General features: G+C 43.0%; 1 long non-coding RNA gene across 12 annotated transcripts in view; it reads left to right on the forward strand.

Moving 5' to 3' along the window:
- LOC144781681 (uncharacterized) overlaps positions 1 to 12,151 on the forward strand; it is a 315,416-nt gene extending 303,265 nt beyond the window's left edge. For 9 of the 12 annotated variants that reach the window (XR_013601047.1, XR_013601036.1, XR_013601034.1 and 6 more), the window contains 2 exons: positions 10,354 to 10,460; positions 11,726 to 12,151. This is a non-coding gene — a long non-coding RNA (uncharacterized LOC144781681). The remainder of the gene's footprint in view (positions 1 to 10,353; positions 10,461 to 11,725) is intronic. The other 3 variants (XR_013601043.1, XR_013601040.1, XR_013601042.1) reach the window with 1 other exon arrangement.
- Positions 12,152 to 20,027: the final 7,876 nt, after the last annotated feature.

Raw genomic sequence — 20,027 nt, forward strand, 5'->3', positions numbered from 1 at the left:
TTAAAGTGTAGTTTCTCCCACGTCTCGAGAGAAAGAGGATCTTACAGCCACTTAACAATCACATTTTTAGTCTCTCCATCTTTTGTGGTACCCTTGTGTTTTTTGATCACATAAAATTAAACAGACTTTAAAAACATCTACCTTCAACATCATTAACGTATCGTGTGTAAAGTTGTCCGATGAGATCCGACCACTTTCGAATTTTGTTTAATCTGTCGTCTTTGTGGTCACAGCGACTTGAAAATTTTACTATCTTGACAATACAAAATTATGGAAGCCAAGAGTCTTGTGGATAAACATTTTTTGGATCCTCAATCAGAATTTTGCGGCGTCATGTTCCTGCTTTTTCTACGGAATTATTACAATAATTGCTGAATTCTACCTTTACAAAACAAAACGCTCTATATCCATTTCAGCAGGTTGAAATTAGAGTGAGAAGGTGGAAATTAGAGTGAAAGGGCCCCGAATTCTTGAGTTTCGTGTTGTTAAGTGTCTGGTAATGTCATGACCCATATGTTATTCCCCAGTCTCACATAAAATCCCCAAATAACTTGTAAATCGATGCTGATAACGGCTGTAATCAGGCCTAGTGTTCCCACCCCATTTTACTGGTAAACTCATAATGTGGGCCTTAGGGAAGGGAGGGGGGAATACTTGAAAATAATAGAAACCCATTTTGTATTTAATAAATGAGGAATAGGAGAAAGGGGAGTGGGGAGTGGGGGCAAAAGAACAAAACTTGGAGGGTGCACTGGGACATATACTACAAAGAAGAAAAACAGATGCTGAGCGAAAGTTGCATAATTGTTTATGGGAAAAGATTAAAGAAGAGGCACGGGGGTGGTAAGTGGATACATTTCAAAACAGCAACAAAGCCAGTAAAAAAGAGCGGAATGAGTGAAGAGATAAAGATTGAAGGTTATGTGGACATTATGTTAGACCAATTCGATAGTAGCTGAAGAGTGGAGGATAGACTGAAAAATGGAAGTATATGCAGGGTAGACCCATTAAACGTGAGCGATGTAAGAAGCTAAGAGCGGGGCACGTCCAACCGGTGGTCACTGCTTAATACATTGATTATTTGGTTTTTGCCCAGTCTTTGAGGTGGCCGCTTAGATTTGTGGTTGTTTTCTGTCTTTCCAGCAAGTTTGAATGGTTTGTCTACATCTGCTGCCAAGTCCGCGATAAGCACTTGAAGCTGTTTTGAAGGGTACTTGTATTGGTATTTAATTTGTTTATTCAATGTTATCGATGAACAAAAACTTGGGTGTCGGAGCGCTTTACAGTTCAACCGCTTTCAATTTCATGTGATATCCCATTCTATAACACCTACTACAGGAGATAGGGAACTTATAACAGTGTCATGTTCCAAAAGTTACAATAGCACACAAATAATAATACTAGACATCCGTAATACAATTCACTTCACACTTAATTTCAAAACAAAACAACTACTGAAAATTACTAGGAGTCCACAATGGTTCAAGAATTGCATGACAAGTCCAGAACGATAGTGGATTGGTCAAGGAACCTGACATTAGTCCTCTCCATTGACATTAGACCGCTGAATTGTTATGGGAGGAATTTACTCATCAGAAAGGATAGTCTCCTGCTTGAATCAAGGAGCGGTGGTTGCAGGATTGGTCCGTATCATAGAACTGTTGAATATACAGCGTACACTCTTGATATTTCACATTACATTAAGGCTGCCTGGCACTCTGCCTGCTTTAGATAAACCATTTGCACCCCTTGGTTTGTTTATGCTAAGCAAATAAAGGCATTTGTAAATTCAAATCTCAGCCATGAGTATCTTAAGCAGTATTGGAAAATTGGAGGGATTTCGACATTTGCAAATTTGGAGTTAAAAGTTGTGTTTGGATTCTCTCCAACCTTTTTGGAGGTGGTGGGGGGCACTGGGCAAGCAGGGGCTATTGAGCTTCGACTCTGGGGTTTGAGGTAATTTAGCTCTGATCTCCTGGGGTCCGTCCTACAATGACTTTGCAAACGATGGGTCAAGTACAACTCCTTCAACACTTGACTCTCAGCAGAAGTGATTGTGAGCAGTTTCAGACTTCTCAGGTAGTGTGGAGTGGCTCGAGCTCACAACTTAAGAAAGATACAGCTTCGCAATAGCTGATTATCCAATCCAGTGCTTTACTTTCAAACAGAAAAGTACTTGAATGCACACTGGAGCTAAATACTACACACAGATGCAATTTGGTGTTCTGAGCAATGAGGCCGGGTGGCACCTCTACCTGTTACTTCTTTCCAGATCCATTTTCTAGTTATAGGCAGATCACCCCAAAGGCCAAAGTAATAGCCTGATGGGGATCAGGTGCAGTTTAGCTCTATTACAATGTGTGGTCAGTCTCTCACAGTTTTACGTTGACAGCTCTCATCATTGAGGCTTGGCTGCTCACTTCCTTTTGCATTTGGTTAAAGTGGGCAGTTGCCTGGCATGCTCTCCGTGCAACTTTTCTCCCATTCTGAGAGAGCGCACAGACAGCTGTCGCAGAGCTCCCTCATTGTCTGTTATGAGTGGGGCTACTGTTTCACGTCTCTGATAACTGTAGAAAGCAGTCTCGCAGACAGGGATGGCAGTCCCCTCAAAAAGATGGATCACATATGGAAGAGTTGGGCATGTGCTCAGTGTAACTACACTGAAGCCACTCTCTTCCTGACCACACGCAGGTTGGTTTTCAAGGGCAGTGCGATGACACACAAGCCGAACTTAGCATGATAACAGGGCCATTCACTGGCCTCACTACTCTCGGGCAAGGCAGCTCAGTTCAGGCCATGGCTAATACTGGCATGGTGGGTAACATCAAGCCGCTGTTTCTTCTAGGCACAACTGGCAGGTGCATGCAGTTCATCTGTAGGTACAATGGAGGTACAGGCCATACAAACTCGGATCCCATTGCTAATTTTGCTATGACAATCCTCTGGTCAATCACAGTTTCAGCCAGGAACTGCTGGTGGAGTTTGTTACCTGCTGGCACAGGGGTTCATATATTGTTTTCCCCATTCTTCCCTTCTGGCAGACCCCACCAGTATCGGGTTCACGTTATAAATTGCCCCTCTTGAACAGTCACTCGTTCCGTAGAGTTTGCAGACTCCTTCCCTCTCACGGCAGATAGGCTGACTTCTAGGCACTTCAGAAAAGCTAAACCACACTTTTAGCAAGGGATAGACTCAGGTGATGTCTGGTAAGAGGGATGTAAGGCAGACACCAGCTCTGTTTGCACAGCAGTCCTACATGTACTCTGTGAAGCACTCCCTCCCATGGGTATAAAGAACATGGAACTGGAACAACAAATGGGGCAGTGAGTCCCACTTTGATAGAATAACTTCTGACAAGAGATGTGTTTCTACTCTCTGAACTTTCAGAACCAGTTAGGGATGGTTCTCATTTCAAGTGTCCTTTCCAGGCTGCTCGACAGGCACAGCATTTGGGTCACTCCAGGATGGAGTACCGGCAACACACATCGAACAGAGGTGTGATGTATCTTCACTTGGATGTCCTCAGCCAACCGAGAAGTATGATCAGGTAAAGTGAAAAGGCTGGGCCCCAAGGACCCCTTTCAACTTGCACAACATAATTTGCAGTCCACCTTTCACCCCCTCCATCTACCAAATGGCAGTGTTTCAGGAAGATTAATCAGAGGCTCCTTTCTCACTAAAAGGCCTAATCACATTTCTAAATCAGCCTTGTCTCCCCTTCCCTCACTTTACTGTCTAGGTCTCCTCCTTCTAGGTTCAGGAGTGTCAGCAATATACTTTCACTGTTTGCGCTAAGAGTTGAGTAAGGACAGAGAAGCAGAACTTTAAACGAGTGGGCCAGCAGGCCTCCTCCCCAGTGATACAGTTAAAAAGTTCTAGCCACAACTATGGATTCACACAACATAGTACACTGCCACCATTACTTTATGTGCTAAACCCCTGGCTGGGCCACTAGTAAACTGTGTATCAATAAGGGTGGCTAAAAACCAGGATACCAGACACACACATTTAGTAGACCGTGCAAGAGAAAACTACTATACACCATGCTGGGGACATTGCATTTTCAACAGCATTTCACCAAGGTCCATCGACGTTTCTAGCAGAGGGACAAACGACAACAAGTCAGTGGAAACCCACGCTCTGACCACACCGGGCCAGGTACGCAGATTCTTAAAAAACATGAAAAATGACGAAGCCACTGGCACCAACGGCCTCCCTGCTATTACATTCAAATGTGCCCTGGGAGTGTAGCTAAGTTGCTAACCTCCCTCTTCAGCCATGTCTACATCACAGCACAGATCCCTGACTCTTGGAGAGGCTCAACCTTATTCCCAATCTTCAAGAAAGGGGACCCCACCTTTTCTTCCAACTATCGACTCATTGCCTTATTAGATCTAGACACCAAGGTCTATGCTTGGTGTGTCCTCACATCATTGGGAGAATGGGTTGTGGAAAAAAACATCCTACCCTATTTCGAAACTTGGTTTCGCGTAGCCGCCTCCACAATCGACATCACTGCACTAGCGATCCTGAGTCATCGAGCAGCTCAAAAAGGTTGATTTCCTCTTTACTGTTGGTTTATAGACTACAGTGCTGCTTTTGACAAAGTGGTCCACTCTCTGGCAGAAGAGACCTGCTTAGAACTCTCATCCCTCTGTACAAGAATACATGGGTATGAGTGAGAACTGGCCCTTCGACTGTTCCTACAAAAATTACCACCTCAGATGGCCTGAAGCAAGAATACGTTCCTGCACCCCTCCTGTTCAACCTCTACAAAGTCGATCTTGGGAGATTTTTGGAGCACAGCAGCTTACTCCCTCCACAACTGGGCTACTCAAAATTGCTCATCTTACAATATGCTGACGATATCGTCATAATCGACCATTCCAAATCCGGACTCCAACGTGCCCTGAGCAGGCTTGACGAATATAACAAAGCAACTCTTAAAATTATTCAGGACAAGACCAAGGTCCTGATTATCGGATGCTGCCGAAAAAAGAAATTTTTACCTGGAGAATTGGAGCCTCCACAATCAAAACGACACCGAAGTACAACTGTCTGGGGGTATAGTTTAGCGAGTCTTCTAGACCATTAGTCCATCTAGCTGCCCCTGAAAAAGAGAGCCGGAACTATAACACACAGTCTGACAAGCCTTAACCGGACTCTACGCAGTGCCTGTATATTCACTAACATGCGAGGATGATAACCTGAAATTCTATATAAGGGTTTTAAAAGCCCCAGATAACGCCCTCAAAGCCCGCTTAAAAGAAACCCTTGAGAGACCTGGGAACCCATGGAACCAACAAATACAAAAAGCCACAAGAGCTCTACAAATTGAAAAAACAGCGCTAAAATCGGACTCTATCCCCTACGTAGCCTGGAAAAGGATTATAAACAAGAACGTGAGACAAATTTCATATCAACAGGCATTTGGGCCCGGATGTAAGTAAAATAGATTTACCGATTTTTAATTACCGAATTTTACCGATTCGGTAATTAAAAATCGGTAAATCTAAGGGGTGGATATGTAGGAACATCCAGATGTTCCTTTTACCGAATCGGTAAATATCTGTATTTACCGAATCGGTAAATACCGACCGGTAAAGCCCCATTCATTCCTATGGGCTTTGAAGCCCATAGGAATGAATGGGGCATTACCGGTCGGTATTTACCGAATCGGTAAATACCGATTTTGACAAGGGTGCAGGGGGTGTCACTTTGACACCCTTTAGCACCCCCAAAAAAGATTCGGGGGCCATGTGGCAGGCATACCTGCCCTAAGGGCAGGTCTGCCTGTCATATGGCACAGGTGTGCATGCACACATGTGCATGCACACCGGAATCGGTATTTTACCATCAAATATATTTGATGGTAAAATACAGATTCGGTAAGGGTTGTGGGACTCAGAAGAGTCCCACCTACATATCAAAATTACCGAATAGGTATAAATACCGATTCGGTATTTTACAGAATCGGTAAATTTACCGATCGGTAAATTTACCGATTCTGTAAAATATGTGGCCCTACATACCATTTACTGAATACCGGTCGGTAATGGCCGAAAATACCGATTTTCGGCCGTTACCGACCGACCTACATCGGGCCCTTGGTCCTTAAAAATTTCAACTATTCGCTCGCAGCTCCCATGGGGTGGCGATTCTGGTGAAGCGTTCCCTTCCCTTTGTGACAGTCCGGACGACCCTCGATGCCCAGGGCACCTTGGTGGCCCTTAGTGGCACACTGAATGGTCATCCGCTCAACCTCGTATCACTCTATTCTCCCCCTCCATGCTGACGGCTACCCTAACCAAATCTGCCGACCTTATGGCATCCTTGCCTCTGGGTCCCACTTTCCTTCAGGGCTCACAGGCTTCCCATTTGCTCGCTCCATTGTCTGTCCCTCATATTCTTTGTCACCATTTGTCCCTGACATGCATGGTCATTCCTCTTGTGTGCAGCCTTTCCCCAGGGCATGGACCAAGTACTTGTAAACATCCACTGTTCTTGTTTTTAAGACCATTTTTAGGACCTACTTTTTTCTTTCTTTTTCAGCACTCTACTCAGAGCTCATGCTTTTACCAGCTTTGTCGACTCCCACCGCCCTCATGCCCCATCCACAGATCACCCCCTCCCTGTCACTGCTTTTCCCTTCGTTGCTGCTTTCCATTTCCCCACCTCCTCCCTCCCATCTCTGCTTGCTCCCTTGCACCTCCTCCAACATCATCACTGCTTTAAACCCCCATTGTAGTCTGTTTTGTTCTAGTGAGTGGTGGTCTTCTTCCTTTTAATGGCCTGTTAGCGTATTACAGATGTGCTGATTGGAGCATTTGTGCATAGCTGCTATTACTTGGAAAAAAGTGCAGTCTCAATTTATTTTCTGCACATGTGGGTACTAGGTGGGTGCGTGTTGACACCATATGATGTGGTTGTTGTGCAATGTTATTTAGAGCTGGAAAATCAGACCTCTAGTGAATCAGGTATGCTTTATCACAGGGCATGTCAGAGCTTCTAAACTACTGTATCTTCCTCTGTAATGGCATAGCCACGTTTTTCCTGTGCGAAATGATTGAACCGTTCGTGTCTCACCTTGTTGCTTCTCATATCATAGGGTGGGACTCTATTTCTTCAAATTTCTCCTGTCGGGACACTTTCTCACTTTTTCCACATTCACTAGTGAAGTTTTTCCGTTTGCCATTGTTTCTTAACTTGAATTCTCTTAAAAGGAGCCAGGCTGAGTCTCGATGTCATAAAGGTCTGCCTGCACCTCAATGTCCTTGGCACCTCAATGTCCTTGGCAAAAGTAGTCCTTTTAATGTGGTTGTCGTTTCGAGATATTGTCTCATGTTCACTACTGTAAACCAGTCTAACACTGTGATTCTTTCTGGTTTTTATGCAGTTTTATATAGTGCCAACACCACCCAAAAGTATTGGAGAGGTTTACATTAGCACCAATTCCTTTACACAAGGACACATTCATTTTTGTAGGCACGGGAATATCAAGTGATTTTCTCAGAATCAAGGATAAGCCGGGGCCAAAACTCAAACCTGGTTCCCAGCTCCATAGTTGCCAGCTCTGGCTCATACACCACATCCTCTCCCAAGTGGATGCCACATTGTCTCCCTAGTCTTGGCTTCAGTTCCCCATTTTTTGATTATGACCAAATCACATAATCTTCCTGTGCCCGCCCGCATTTGCTGTTGGTTCCCTGTTCCCCTCCTGCCTGTCGCTGCTTGCCCGCTGAACTCCGCTGCCCAGATTGCCTCCTCCCCTGACTTTCACATTTTTTTTGTGCAGTTTTATATTTCGCCAACACAAACCAAGGGTATTGGAGCGCTTTACATTAACACTAGTTACTTTTCACGAGAGCACTGTAAACTTAGGCAAATCACTTACTCTCCCCGTGGCAGCCTACATTTGCTGTTGATTGCCTGTCAACCTCCTGCCCGTTGCTGCTTGCCCATGCTGAAATGCCGTTGCACAGATCCCCTCTGCCCCCAGATTCCCACCTCCTCCGACTCTGCTTTTCAAAGTTGTTTTTTTCGTTCAGTTTTCTGTAGCGCAAACACCCCCTGAAGGTATGGGAGTGCTTTACATAAGCACCAGTTACCTTTTTTTGTGCAGTTTTATATAGCACCGAACACCACCCGAAGGTATTGGAGCACTTTAAATTAGAACCAGTGACCCATCTCCACAAGATCATCAACAGCTCCTTCGAGACCGCCACCTTCCCGGAGAGATGGAAGCACGCCGAGATCAACGCCCTACTCAAGAAACCCAAAGCTGACCCCAAGGACTTCAAGAACTTCCAGCCCATCTCCCTCCTCCCGTTCCCGGCATAAGTCATCGAGAAGATCGTCAACAGGCAACTGACCTCCTTCCTCAAAAAGAACAACATCCTGGACCCATCCCAATCCGGATTCCACAGCAACCACAGCACCAAAACAGCACTCATCGCTCCCACCGACGACATCAGGGCCATGAAGGACAACGGAGAAATGGCGGCCCTCATCCTCCTGGACCTCTCGGAAGCCTTCGACACTGTCTGCCACCACACCCTCCGCACACGCCTCCACAACGCAGGGATCCGCGACAAAGCACTGGACTGGACACCTCCTTCCTCACCGGCAGAACCTGGAGTGTCCACCTCCCCCCATTCTGCTCTAAAGACACCAAGATCTGCGTCGTACCCCAAGGATCGTCCCTCAGCCCGACACTCTTCAACATCTACATGGCACCGCTCGCCAACAACGCCAGATCGCACGACCTCAACATCGTCTCATACGCCAACGACACCTAGCTGATCCTCTCCCTCACCAAGGCCCCCACCACCGCCAAATCCAACCTCCACGAAGGAATGAAGGCCATCGCTGAATGGATGACTAACAGCTGCCTGAAACTGAACTCGGACAAGACGGAGGTCCTCATCATTGGATCCACCCCCTCCGCCTGGGACCCCTCATGGTGGCCTCCGCACTGGGAGCTTAACCGACCACTAACCACGCAGGCAACCTAGGAGTCACCCTGGACTCCGCATTGTCAATGACCCAGCAAGTGAACGCCTTCTCCTCTTCCTGCTTCAACACCCTCAAGCTCCTCACCCATGCTCACAAAGCTCTCCACAATATCAGACCAGCGTACCTCAACGAACGACTCACCTTCTACACCCCGAACCGCCAGCTTCGCTTTGCTGAACTCGCCCCCGTCGCCCGCATCCGCCGAGCGACCGCCGGCGGCAGATCGTTCTCTCACCTTGCTGCAAAAACCTGGAACACCCTCCCCATCTGCCTACAACAGACATGCTGGCTTTCAGGAGACTCCTCAAGACCTCGCTGTTCAAGCAGTAGCAGCACCCCACCCCCAACCCCCAGCGCCTTGAGACCCTCACGGGTAAGTAGTGCACTCTACAAATGTATTGATTGATTGATATGAGATAGTTCTTCATCAGGTACTTTTCATAAGCACTACAGTCAGGTGAACAGTCTTATCTCCTGAAAGGCAACTGCTAGATCATCCCTTTAGCAAGGTCAGCTGATCAGCTCAAGGGTTATAAGCATAAAGTAATGGCTGGATGCAGATATATTTAAATCATGAGAGGGGTGGTGTGCACACCAATTTTTTCACAATTACTCTATTCAGTTAATCTTCCATAACTTGTGTGCAAAACCGGGAAAGTGCTTGCCTCGGGGCACCTTCTGTAAACAACCAAAGTGAGGAGCTCTAAGATTAACGCTCCACTCCCAGTAGCACTGCGTGATAGGATACTTCATCCAAACGATAGTTCTCATTTCACGTTTCACACTGTTCACCCATGTTTGTCAGCGATATTATATCAAAATCTTCATCTCTTCTCCACATCCATAACATTAAGTATTTTGGTAACTTTCTCATATTTATGCGTGCCCATCCGGACTTCATCAATAATATGATCCAAAAGACAACAAATAGTTCAGAGCAGCATTCCTTTAATTCATACCCAATGCATTTCGGGCTATCAAGTCAGCCCTTCGTCGGGGTCTGTGAAAGATACAGTTACGAGAAAATTCATCACTACCAAGGTCATTACATAATTCATGTGACATTAAATTTACAACATGAGTGACTTAATTAACAAATCCATTGTGATAACTACACCGCCTAAATAATTCTATTCCCTCCCGATTATTGTGTGAAATTCAAAATAATTCTCAACATGTATTTCGTCCTTGAAGAACTTACTCTAAAAACCCTCTGTTTTCTACCCTTCATTCCACCTTCGTAATTACACAGCTCACCCGTTATTTTAATCAAAGCATTCGAGAATTAGAGTCTTTTTTCTAATACAATTCACTGTTTTAACTTTACTTTCCTCACAGATATCCAACGACTTTCCGTTATGGTGTGGCTGGTTCTTATAAAACCTACTCCAGTATGGGTTTCATGGCCATAAACAATGCCTGTGTGAAAATGCGAAATGTCTCAGGTAGAGTGATGCTGAAGAAATCTTGCGCATGAACTGCTTTTTTGGCCCGGTATACAGGCAAAAAGCTAGGCACTTTTCTATGCAGGCTTTCAGGAATAAATGCATGTGACATCTTTCATATTCAGCTGTGCCATGCCACCTTAAGAGGCTTATGTGCTATAGTATATAACACACAAACTGGATGTGCCCCAATATCAATATCTTGAGTTTTTTCTGCAGAACTTTATACAGCACTTTTGCCGTTTTTTAGTTGCACAGCACACAACAGTTACTACCACTGAACCCAATGCGACTCAATTTCCAAACTTCAGAAGGGCGAGTTGCCTTTTCTGTTTCAACAGCAAGCTTTCCTCTCACTGGACTACCCTGCCCACTCTGTGTGCTGCTGCAACAACAAAGTGTGTTTTGTAATAACAATAATAGAAATGCTGGCGCTTGTACTTTTACTTCTAAGAATAACAACAGCAACCATAATAATGTTACATAGTCTACCCCAACTTTATCCAAATGTACTGAATGCCGCGCAAAGATAAAAGTAACTGTAGATGAAGGTATAACAGCATTGAAACCAATGGCCACTGAATGATCACACATGGAACTTGCCCTCAACCGTGGCTTCTTATTGGTCCAGCAAACGTCCTAAGGCGTAGGCAACATTTGATCTCCACTGACTTCTCAAATTAAAAGAGAATATTTTGTCAAGTAATTTTTCAGTGACCCACCTGCATTTCTTATCTCAATATCATGATTTGGTTGACACCGTTTATTGCAGTAGGTGTCAATTATCTGCTCGAGGTACGAGTAACGAATCACCAGTACATTTCAAATTCTTTCTTAAAGATGTATCTGTAAAGATTATTTCAGACACACATCCAACAAAAATCTCCTTAATATTCTTTGAAAACTAATGGATTTGTCTGCATATTAAACTCTTGTCGGAACCCATGTACCATGCCTATGGATGTAGGAAAATTCTTCAGTTCTAAACACTTTCTCAGTCATGGAAATTCTTTCCCTTTATCTGTCCACAAATCGATACCCTCTCTAATTTCAACTGTATTTACGTACACCTTTTAAAAGGTTCAAGTGCCTGAACACAGTTTGTTATTCTTGCTTTACACAACCTACAAATAAATCAAGTACTACACTAAACAGTTGATTCACCATGTTCCTAGAGGCGGACAAATGCATTGTCCTCAACATCAGTCTTCTAAATATATTGCTACTTTTGATGGCTAAAGCTTACCTGTGTTTCTTTTTAATAGTGTTTTGAAGATCGGATGGCAAGTTATTAATACAGCTCAAGGAAAGCATTGGACTGACATTTGAGGATTGCGGAAAATTTGCGGCAGAACATCTCTTGGAATCAGTTGTCCCACAGTGACTTGAAAGCTTCCTGTGGGCAGAGGACAGAAGTGCATTGGGATTCCAGAAAGAGTGATCAGTTGCTTTCGTAATGATTGATCTGCTGAAAGAAGAAATTGTTATTTCTCACTGTCCTTCTGCCTGTTGTTCCTGTACATGAGGCATTATGTATTGGCCTTTATAAATAAATGTTGCTAAGAACATTGTTTTTCATTTGCTGTAAATTTAAGTTAATAAATCACCGGTCCTTTTACATAATATGACTGTACTATTTGTGAAAAGGTATTCTAATTTCTCTGTTGCAATTTATGTTCATAAAACCAAACCAGTGTATACCTTAGCAGTGTCAGATGCTCAGTTACTGTAAGCTGCACTAAGAACAGTTGAATAAGATATTGGGAAAGCACTTAATTCAATCTCAAAATAGTTGCTTGCTTCCTGTTGTTGGTTTTAACTTAATTCAGTTTTAATTATGGTTTCTCTCCTACACTGCTGGCATAGAAGGTCACAGTCCAACTGTTTTTATTGTTTCCTATCCTATTTTATTCATAGTGCATTGCAGGATGATCATTGCAACTAGATATGTGCTAATGAAGGCTAACCCGGAGAATTGTATGTCCACCTAGTTATAGCCAGCACCTTGTTATTGCCAGTGGTGTGCAAAATACCTATGTGCTTGGCAGAAATCTTGATCTATTGCCAGAAAAAAATCTTGGAAGACTTTTCATAGAAAATGTTCTGTTAACACTGCTGAGACATCTGTAATCTTATGCGGCCATTATATCAAATTGTAAAAGTCCTTGCTTGTCCAAGGAACTATTTTAGGTTCCGTTTGCAGTTACTAGAGGAAGTTTGAACACAGTGGGCCAGTTTCACAAAGGTAAATCTACATGGAGAAATATCTGTATGCACATATTTCTGGGTGCAAATCTAACTGCTGCCATTCTAAGATGGAGATTTATTTTCAGTATAGACGTATTTTCATTCATACCGATCTCCAGATCCCTCCCTCATTTTCATTGAAGAGGTGGAAGCGGAGACATGCATGATTGAAAAATGCCCATAAATTGACTGATAGTAACGTTGTGTGCATATGTTAGGTGTACGATTATATGCATATTTCTAAGTGGAGATATCCTAGCCTATTCAGAACTACGAATTGAAAAAAATCCGAACACAGCCATCACCAGAGGAAAATCACACAAGCCAACTAATAAGATTGGGAAACTTAAATGCAGCCCACACCCTGGCCTTGCCCTCTTCCTCATGTACTGTGTGAGAATTTGGACACCAGCTACAGCCTCCAGGATGCAGACCATCACACTTAGGAGAAAAAGGAAACTTCACTGAGGAGACAGTACTTACAGTAAATTTGGTGGTGGATCAGTACAGGGAATTACATTATCCATTTTTGATTAACTTTTTTTTAAAGATCTTTTTATTGAGAATTTTATGATCACATCAACATCAGTTTGCAATAGTTGTCTTACACCTTAGGATACACTCAAGAATTGTCTGTAGCCCCACATACCCACAACCTGCACTGCCTACTTGTTTCACTATTACCTCGCAGCTCTCCGATGACTTGTCGCACTCCCAATAGTAAAGTCAGAGTCCCTCTGGCTCAGTCCCGTACATGAGTTCCAACCACTCCATATTTTGTTCCATTTTTGGGGGCATCCCTTACCCTCATAACCCAGTTTTACGGCTAACATGCACCAGTCCATCCATGTCTCACTTCCATGCCTCAAGGTCCCGGGCCTGCCTGGCACCCCATGTTTTCGCTACATTCCTCTTCGCCACCATCATGCCCAGTATCATCCATGTCCACTGTGCTTTGCCGAGCCCCACTTCACCTCATATATTAAGAACACTTTGTTTGTCAGAGACCGTTAGTCTCCCTTACCAGGCATTCCACAATGTTACACCAGAAGTCCCTTATTATAGTGCAGTCCCAAAGGATATGGAAGAAGGATCCAGTTTGCCCACAATCTCGTAAACCCAGCTCAGTGATAGCCCTCCCCCTCTTAACCAGGGTCGTCCAGGAATAGTATGAGTGGTGGAGGAACCAAATCTGCACCAATTTGAAACTTGATCATATGGCTACCTCTCTTGAGGCACGAAGGGCCTTCTCCCATTCCCTGACGTCAAGACCTACCAGCTGCCAGTCCCATTGTCTGTGCAAGTACTGTAGGACATAAGGGGTATGGTTTACATTCTTTTTATATGTCACTGACATGACGTTCCTGGGCATGGGATCCCCCAACAACCTGTCCTCAAAAGGGTAGGATTTCGCAAGCTCCGTAACCCTCAACAACATTGTTCTAAGTGTGTGCCGGAGTTGCTAATATCTATAAGCCTCATAAAGCACTAAATAGTATTCTCGCTCAAAGTCAGGCAGGGGTGCGACATCTCATAGAACCCAGACATCCCCCACTGTGGAAATACCAATGAGGTCCCACTTGGTAAACCCCAGTTTCCTCAATAGGATACCTAGTATCTCCACACCCCAAAGTGGAGTTGATTACGTGACAGTGTTCTTCCACCCCAGGTATGCTGTAACTGCTTTCCAGAGTTACACCACCCCCCTGGTAGGGTCAGGCCAGTCGGTCAATTTCCTACCACCGTATAGGGCCTCCCTCTGGGTGCCCTGACCACCCATTGCAAATCTGTTCATTTGGATCTCTGATTCCGACTGTGGCAGGAACGCGCAGTCATTAACTGTGCTGAACTGTGACACCCTGTAATATTTCTTAATATCCAGCAGAGCAATGCCTCCATCATACCAACCTCTTGTAAGTTTGGGCAGTGCCATTCTTGCTGGGCTTCACAGCAGCGATTGGACCTCTGCCTTGACCGCATTAAAGTTAATCTTGGGAACCTTATAGATGGTGTCCTGTAAAGTGTACAAGAAACATGGCAGAGACCTTTTAAATAGCACTGCTCTGCCAGCACCTCACATCCCTTCTTAATTTGACAAGTAGCAGGGCTAGATTGTGCTTGAAGAAAAGTTCCACATCATGTGTAATGTATATCCTCGAGTAGCGGAAGGCAGTCTGCACCATGGTCGCTGCACAGCCCAGTGGCAGCTGCGGAACATCACTCTAGAGCTGGTAGATTAAAGACTTGTGCTAGTTGATAGTATATCAGAAATATTTACTAAAATTAGTGATGATCTGCATCAATCTATCCATCGTTAATTTTGGGTCGGCGATTTAAAGAAGCATGTTGCACGCATACAGTGATATTCAATCTACCCACAGACCCCCCCCCCCCCTCCCATCGCAATCCTCTGACCAATGGGTTTTTGGCGTATCCACACTGCCATGGGCTCCAATGCCAGAGCAAAAATCATGGGAGACGACGACAACCCTGCCTGGTACCCGGCTGAAGTTTAACAACCTGGGAATAGACCCCATTTACCTTGACCCTGGCCAGCAGACCACTGTAGAGTAGGGGGACCTAATACATTATTTGGGGGCTGAAGCCCAGTTTGGCTAACACTGCAAAAACGTACCACTCAACCATGTTGTATGCCATTTTGGCATCCAATGATAGCACCAGCACGTTTTACCTTATGTTGATCCTTTTACCCAGTACTCCATACAGACGCTGGAGATTCTAGTGTTCCAGTGGGGCATAAATCCTGCAACCATACTCCCCCCGGAACCCAAAGACTTTGGTTTCCCGGAAGCTGATTACTTTGAGCCCCGTCACCAGTACTTTGGCCAATATTTTGACCTCTGCATTCAACAACGATATAGGTGTATAGGAGGCGCAGTCTTTAGGCGGCTTCCCCATCCTTGTATATTACCACTATGATGGCAAGTATTTGGTCCTGTAGCAGAGATCTCTCCTTCTAAATAGTTAAGAGGTACGGGGCAAGCTTAGTTGCCATCATTTTGTAAAGCTCAATTGGCACTTTGTTCATACCCATTGCCACCAGCTTCCCCTCTTCAGTGTCTGTCTCTAGGAACTCCAAATCCTCACCTGACAATCTACCTCTGTACCACTTTAGTGGAGGGGAGAAGGAGGCCATGTTTCTTCAGGTCACAGACACGGAATGCTTTAGGGGTGGAGGTAAACTGTGGGGATCTAAAAAAAATGGCAAAATTAGAGGAGGCGAGCAAAGTTTTTCTAGGATACAGGTGGCAAAGGCTCTGCCTGGTGGCAGACCTAGATCCTGTCTCCACTCACTTTCCCTCTACCCGCCTATTGACAATAAGTGTTCCAGGGAATTTTTGGGCCCGGTAAAATACTGCCAACGGCAGGTAGCTCCTGGCATCTCTAAACTTGATAGGGAGATGGATCTGACCTCCAGGAGCTAGAAGACCTCCTCCTGGGATTCTGCGTTCTCGGTGCACCTGGGAGTCGCAGAACAGAGAACCGGGTTCATACGGTTGATGCCTGCACACAAGTGGGTCCTCCACTACAAGGGAGATGCTAACTGGTTGTCGAAGTGCTGGGTAGTCTTCCAAGCATTGGAGAAGGTGCACAGCTTTTGGATGAGCGGCTCTTTGCAATTGTCGAAGTTCCAGCAGTTAGGCAGGGTTTTTCCCAAAGTTTGTGGTCCGTCCTCAGTTCTCAATGACTGCTCTTCTTTTGTCCTTTCCAGTTCCCAGGAAGTCAAATCTGTTTTTCTGGTGTCTGGGGGCCACCTAAATTCTCAATTTAAGGGCGTTCAGGGGAGTGTTGGATAGTAGCCAATGGGCTACTGACTCCTGAGGTCACCACACCCCCTATAGAACCACTTCCTGTGGGGAGTGGGCATAACCCTGCCCTAGAGTTCCTCATTTCACCACACCCAACATGGTGAAATCTTTCTTTTTGAGTCCACTTCAGGTAGCCCAACTTAGGTGTGTAGCTAACCTGACAGTGTAAAACGCCTCCTTCCATAGCTAATTTCCCACCTTTCCTGGTGCCAAATGTGCCTCAGGGCAGCGGGTGGCATCCCCTAGGTCTGTGGGAAGCCAGAGTCTCATATCAAAGGCGGCAGGGGTTTTGAAGCCCCTGGCCTTGATATGCTATATTTCTAGTCATCCTGCTAGAGGAGATATGAACAACTTCCTCCGGAGCAGGAATTGTTTTTGAAATCAGAGAGCATAGGCTCACACCAGCAGGGGATCAGAATCTTGTCTGGGGTGGCAGGTTGGATGATACCAGTCAGCCAGCACACTAGACACTGGAAGTTTTTTTAAGGGGTACCTTTGAGGTGCCCCCTGTCGGTAAAGTCAGAATATCGAGATTGTCGACTTGAACTAAAAGCGAGTGCAAAATATCGGGACACAAAAATATCGACTTTCAGAATATCGTGGTAAAGAGTATCGAGTCTAAGGTAAGTAATATCGTTTTTAACAATATCGAAGTCATTTATATCTTTTTAAAAAAGATCAAAGTCATTAATATCGTTTTCAAAAATATCGTTGTTAAAAATATCGTTTTTTTAGTTAGTGTTAAGTATTTTAAATGTATTTTAGATGTATCTGTTGTATTTTTTTTGTCTAAGTATTGCATTTGTTTTTTAATATATGTGTTAAATTTTTTGATTTTATTTTGAGTAAATTTTGCGTTTTGGTATCATAGCGGGTTGTGGGTTTATAGGGGAATAGGGTGGAAAGTAATTTAATTATATTAAATGCATTAATAATTTTTAGAAATTATGTATTTTATTTTAATTACATTTTGCGTTTTAGTTCTGTAACGGGTTGTGGGTTTATAGGTGAATAGGATGGGAAGTAATTTAATTATAATAAATGAATTCATATTTTGTATTAATTAATATGTATGTATTTAATATTTTATATTGTTTATTGTAATTAATGTATTATTACTTATATATTAATTGGCTGTTAATTATTATTAATTAATTGGTAATGATGTTAATTGTGTCATTTTTTAGGAGTAGGTTCTGGGTTGATAGGAGAGTAGGGTGAAAAGTAATTTAAATATAATTAATACATATTTTTTATGAATTAATATATATGTATTTAATATTTTTATTGTTAATTGTGGTAATTAATTTATTATTGTTTATTTATTAATTGGTTAATTATTATTAATGAATTGATATTTATGTTAATTGTGTCCTTTTTTTAGGAGCGGGTTGTGGGTGGATGGGGGAGTATGGTGGGAAGTAATTTTATTATAAATAATGAATTAATATTTTTAATTAATAATATTTATGTATTTAAAAAATGTTCTTGTTATTTGTGCTAATTAATGTATTATTGATTATCAATTGGTTGTTAATTAATATTAATTAATTGGTAAGTATGTTAATTGTGTCATTTTTTTAGGAGTAGGTTGTGGATTGATAGGGGAGTAGGGTGGGAAGTAATTTAATTTTAATATATTTTTTATATTTTTAACATAATATTTATTTGATGTTATTTTGTAGTGTTAAATGTGTGAATTAATTTATTATTTGTTTTTATTTTGCTTGTTAATTGTTCTCAATTAATCAATTGTTAATTAATTATGTTAATTGTGTCATGTTTTATAACATTGGTGGTGTCATTTATAGGGGAATATGGTGGGAGGTAAATTATTTATAATAAATTAAATATGTCTTTATTAATGTTAATTAATTAAATATAAAACATGCTAATTGTGGAATAATTTTGATGTGTGAGTTGTGGGGTTTATAATTGTAAATGTTGGGAAAACATGTTTGTACAATTAATTAATGATGTGTTAATTGTTATGAATTTATTAATGAAAAATTAGTTATGGAAATTGTGTCAATATTTTTAGGTGTGTGCGTTGGTGTTTATTGGGGTAGAGGGTGGAAAGTTATTTAGTTTAAATACATTAATCATTAGTTGATCATTACCATTCATTTATTAATTGATAAATATTTTTGGTAATTGTTTTGTTTTTATTTTGTTTGGGGATTTAGGTTCAATAGCTGTAATCTTTGTTTTTATCCCCTCTGTTATCCAACACGTGCCCTACTGAATAGTAAATTATTCCCCTCTGCTATCCAACACGTTCCCTACTGTTGCATTCGCTGGAGTGGGAGTAGTAAATTATTCCCCTCGGCTATCCAACACTTTCCCTACTGTTGCACTTGCTGGAGTGGGAATAGTAAATCATTCCCCTCCGCTACCCAACACTTTTCCTACTGTTGCACTTACTGGTGTGGCAATAGTAATTATTACCCCTCCGCTATCCAACGCTTTCCCTACTGTTAATGAAAAGAATACATCCTGAGCTAAACAAGTACATCAATAAAATCAAACAAATTCCAAAAGATGAATAATCTTCATATCTTCTTTTATTATTGATGTTATTCTTCAAAAGACACACTAGCCGCCGCCAACACGTGTTTCGTCTTGGTGTGATTAACCACAGACTTCTTCAGGGCTATAGCTAGGATTCGTACGTGAGGATCACGCAGAGCTCTCCATAGTTCAGGAGGCATTAACAAAAATAATTAGTTCTCCGAAGGCTCCTAATTCAGTGTAGACATTGAGTTTCCAATCTTTTCTCTGTAATCAGCCCCCGGTGTCCTTAAAGCATAAGATCGAGACGTGCATGAAAAGCGAGCCGTGGCGTGTAGCCTGTTTATTTCCCTACTGTTGCACTCCCTGGAGTGGGAATAGTAATTTTTATACCTCCGCTATCCAACACTTTCCCTACTGCTGGAGTGGGGAGAGTAATTTTTATACCTCCGCTATCCGACACTTTACCTACGGTTACACTAATTGGAGTGGGAATAGTATTTTATTCCCCTCCGCTATACGACACTTTCCCTACTGTTGCACTCGCTGGAGTGGGAATAGTGATTTTTATCTCTTCTATATCCAACACTTTCCGTACTGTTGCACTTGCTGGAGTGGGAATAGTAAATTATTCCCCTCTGCTATCCAACACTTTCCCTACTGTTGCACTTGCTGGAGTGGAAATAGTAATTTTTATCCCTCCGCTATCCAACACTTTCCCTACTGTTGCACTTACTGGAGTGGGAATAGTAAATCATTCCCCTCCGCTACCCAACACTTTCCCTACTGTTGCACTTGCTGGAGTGGGAATAGTAAATTATTCTCCTCAGCTATCCAACACTTTCCCTACAGTTGCACTCGCTGGAGTGGGAATAGTTATTTTTATCCCTCCGCTATTTAACACTTTCCCTACTGTTGCACTTGCTGCAGTGGGATTAGTAAATTATTCCCCTCCGCTATCCAACACTTTACCTACTGT

The sequence above is a fragment of the Lissotriton helveticus genome, chromosome 9 (assembly GCF_964261635.1).
Source record: "Lissotriton helveticus chromosome 9, aLisHel1.1, whole genome shotgun sequence".
Taxonomy (NCBI): domain Eukaryota; kingdom Metazoa; phylum Chordata; class Amphibia; order Caudata; family Salamandridae; genus Lissotriton; species Lissotriton helveticus.